This window comes from Myotis brandtii, unplaced genomic scaffold (assembly GCF_000412655.1).
Source record: "Myotis brandtii unplaced genomic scaffold, ASM41265v1 scaffold152, whole genome shotgun sequence".
Classification (NCBI taxonomy): domain Eukaryota; kingdom Metazoa; phylum Chordata; class Mammalia; order Chiroptera; family Vespertilionidae; genus Myotis; species Myotis brandtii.
The window spans coordinates 1,147,846-1,151,514 of record NW_005355502.1 but is presented as its reverse complement, the minus strand read 5'-3'; the positions used below and the strand labels follow the sequence as shown (position 1 = coordinate 1,151,514).

The 3,669-nt window shown below is 46.5% G+C and overlaps 2 protein-coding genes across 3 annotated transcripts in view; one reads left to right on the top strand and one right to left on the bottom strand.

Moving 5' to 3' along the window:
• LYRM1 (LYR motif containing 1) overlaps window positions 1–163 on the bottom strand; it is a 28,715-nt gene extending 28,552 nt beyond the window's left edge. The window contains exon 1 of the mRNA XM_014535843.1: window positions 142–163. The gene's annotated coding sequence lies outside the window, so the exon portion shown is untranslated. The remainder of the gene's footprint in view (window positions 1–141) is intronic.
• DCUN1D3 (DCN1, defective in cullin neddylation 1, domain containing 3) overlaps window positions 1–3,669 on the top strand; it is a 40,662-nt gene continuing 36,993 nt past the window's right edge. For both annotated transcript variants that reach the window (XM_005861488.2, XM_014535837.1), the window contains exon 1: window positions 1–78. The gene's annotated coding sequence lies outside the window, so the exon portion shown is untranslated. The remainder of the gene's footprint in view (window positions 79–3,669) is intronic.

Genomic DNA, 3,669 nt, shown 5'->3' with positions numbered 1-3,669 from the left:
GGATGGTAGGTGCTTTGGACCCGCCGGGCCGCCGTCCTTGCCAGAAAGGGTTTCACTGGAGGAACCTCTGGAGCAACTGTGAGTTTTGGGGGGGCCGAATCGACGAAGAGGGGGAGCGCTGAAGGGGCGGGGGTTGGGTACCTTCGGGAGGGGGTGGACGGGAGGAGTGGAAGTCCGCGCCTTGTCTGGACTGGTTCCTCTGGAAGGAGAGGCGAGGGGAGCCGGCGCGGGTCAGCCTGGGCTCGGGAAACACTCCCTCCTCCCGCCCTCGCGGCCTCCCCACCCCCATCCCGCTCTGTAATCATTAACAGCCCGGGATTAAGGGGCTCCGACCCGAAGGCCTTCCCTTCCTCTGCACCTGGGCCGTGGCGATCGCCGTCGGTGCCCGAGGCAGGGGGGCTGGAGGCGTTGCCTGTCCTGAGTGGGAAGCCGGACGGGGTGACACAGGTGGTGCTTTTCCCACCGCCCCGCACCCCTATCCTCCCGTCCCCCGCGCACCCTGGTCTCCACTGTAATTCTCTGGGGTGAGGTGGTGATCGGGTGTGTGTTTCTTTATGGAATTCGGCACCTTGGCCCCCTCTTTTGAATTTGGCGTTCAGCCTCCATCCAGATCTTCGATTAAATGCAAGCTTTGTAAATAATCGGAGTCCGGGAGCCCCGAGTCAGATGAACCTTCCCCGGTGAATGCTGGAACCCAGAGCCCTTGCGAGGATTCCTGAATGGCATCATAGCCCAGGAATCAGGTCTCCTGCTCCGAATACTTTCCGGGTGAGGAATGTGCATAGTGTCAACTCTTCCCAAAATGATTTGATGTTCGGCTAATTCTGGATTTCTGTGTTTCTCTCCGCCCACACTTCGTGATGCATCTCAGAGAACAGAAAACCCAATTTTACTTTTTCTACGCTTGGACAGTAGCGCCCCCGCCCCCCTCTATTTGTGTGTCTGGCCCACAAGTTTTCAGTGACACATTCGGCTTGTGCTGATTTCCATCTTACTTAGCTGATTCTTTTTTGTATAGGTGTTTTTAAATGAGAAAATGTGACCTGTTTAGTTTTGCTTTAAGGAAGAACACAAACCGATAACAGATGTGAAAAAATTATTTGAAGAAAGCAAAGAATGATTGGGAAAAAGGTCTCTTTATTGTCCAGTTAGTTAAAAAAAAAAAAAACAACAACAACAACAACCAAGAAATGTGCTCCTTCAGCCTGTCACGGGGATTTCACAGTGACATGTGATGAATCCTATTTTGTTGTTGATATTTTCTTTGGAAATCCTCTGTTGGATCTGGAACTGTTTTCTGAAGAACTTTGAGAGATAGTATCTAATTTTGGGGATCCTTACGTTAAAGAGAGCATAAATCCTGGCCCTGTGTGTGCATATTGCTGGGAGAACTGTTAACCTACTCATCCGGGTCTGATAAAACAATATAATGCTTTGATTTTACAAGTAACATCATGTTTAGGTGTTTCACAGAAATGCAACAAAAGAATGGCTGCTGCTCTCACCTTAATTGTTCCAAAATTCATTCATTCAAGAAGCATTTGTGAATGGCTAAGTGCTTAGCTGGTGTTTTGGGCCCTGGGCATTCAAAGATGAACACAAGCATAATGTCCACTCTTAGGAAGCTTACATCAGGTCCAGGTGGGAACACATACTAAACAAACATATAAATCAGGTTTTGATGCGTGCCAAAGAAAACGAGAGTGATGGGCCCTAGCCGGCTTGGCTCAGTGGATAGAGCGTCAGCCTGCGTACTGAAGGGTACCAGGTTCGATTCCCGTCAGGGCACATGCCTGGGTTGCGGGCTCAATCCCCAGTAGGGGGCATGCAGGAGGCAGCCGATCAATGATTCTCTCTCATCATTGATGTTTCTCTCTCCCCCCTCTCCCTTCTTCTCTGAAATCAATAAAGAAATATATTTTTAAAAAAAGAAAAAAGAAAACGAGAGTGATGGGACAGACAGTGATTGGCAGGCCGTCAAGGAACACCTTTCTGAGGAGGTGACACTGAGTTGAGCTTTAACTAAAAAGTAGTCAGCGCTGCAAAGAGGGCAGGAGCATTCTGGACTCTGGGATTAGGTGGCTAGTGCAGGAACTAGCAGGAGTGACTATGGCAAGTTCTGGGAAATGGGAAGGAAAGGTGAGGTGGAGAAGGGTGTGAAGGTAGGGCAACGAAGGGAAGGGGCAGCAATTACCCAGAGCCCAGTGAGCGAAGAGGAGAAGGGAAAGAGCCCAGGTGGGAGAGGAGGAGGCTGGGCTCACAGTAGGTAGGCAGATAAGAACAAGGTGAATGCTCCTTTTGATCCATTCTATGGCCTTTCCTAGAGTCTTACACTTATTGTTTTGTAGCTACTGATGGGCTATTGTAATTTAAATTAAAAAGTCACCCAGCTGAGAATGGGAAAGGAGGTGGCTGTGGTCATATGGGTCTTTTCTGGCAGGTAAATCTCAACCTCTGTGTTCATAATTGAGTGCATACCTTTTTCCTTACAGGACTCGGATATGCTACCATTTAAAATTGCGTAACGAGGACCCCAAATGTGTTTCAGTATATGAATCCTCCTTTGCTCCTGTGCATGAATTTAGGGTTGAAGGGTGGGCAAATGATAATAATATGCCCCCGTTGGTCTATAAAGATGACCATCAAGATCTAAGTTTAAAGTTTTTGTAAGGAGGTGGGTTTTATGTTACAATATTTCTACTCACTCATGTCTAGTCTGCCTAGTGACTAATAACACTCAGCTGAGATGTGGGTTGGTGCTAAAAGTTCACTCAGTGCATCATATTAGATAAATGACCATTGTGGGCCCAGTCCCACCATGTCTGCATCTTCAGACTGCCATGTAACCGAGGGATGCAACTGCCTTTTGCCTTTCGTTGGGGCCATTCATTTCCAATGGTCAGCTACTTCTAGCCTCACCTTGACCAGATTGTCCACTTGAAAGGCCCTCTTGGACTTGGCCCTCCTGAGCCATGTTGCAGTGACCTGCAGTAAAGAAGATGCCATTTTCTTCTTTTGAAGCCCACAACAGTGACTGGTGTGTTCTTTGGGTGAATTGGTTCTTTGAGCCAAGCGGTTGAAAGGCTTACACGTTGTTTGATCTATTTGTAGTAAAGTCAGTATTAGAAATTAAATCATTCAGTGTTTAGGGAAAATGAGTCAGAAATTGAGGACTCGTTGCCTGTTGTAGGTTCTAGTACAGGGGTGGGCAACCTTTTTGTGAGTGCGTGCCAAAACCAGCAAAATCTCTGACTCAGAATTCTTCTGCATGCCAACCCTAATTTTTTGAGAACATGTTACGCCTACTTGATATCTCTTAAGGTGTACGTATGTGATGAACCTTGAAGAAATAATAAAATTCATTCGAGCGACAAAAACACAGTATATGATGATGAAAAATACATTTATTTTTTAATGTATACATGTACACTGATAGTCCGACAGAAAACTTTATGACTCCGTTTGATATTATCAGTGGGACTTCTGCTGCTGCATCACTGATGACAGAGATTTTACATCAGGTTTATATTTCATGACCTTCAGAGATATGCACGAGCTACTACTTTCATCCGTCAGGCTACTCCTATTACGAGACTTAACAAAATTCATCACTGAGAACAAAAGCGTATGTGGATGAAAACATGGAGAGTAATGCTGTTGCAAAGTTTT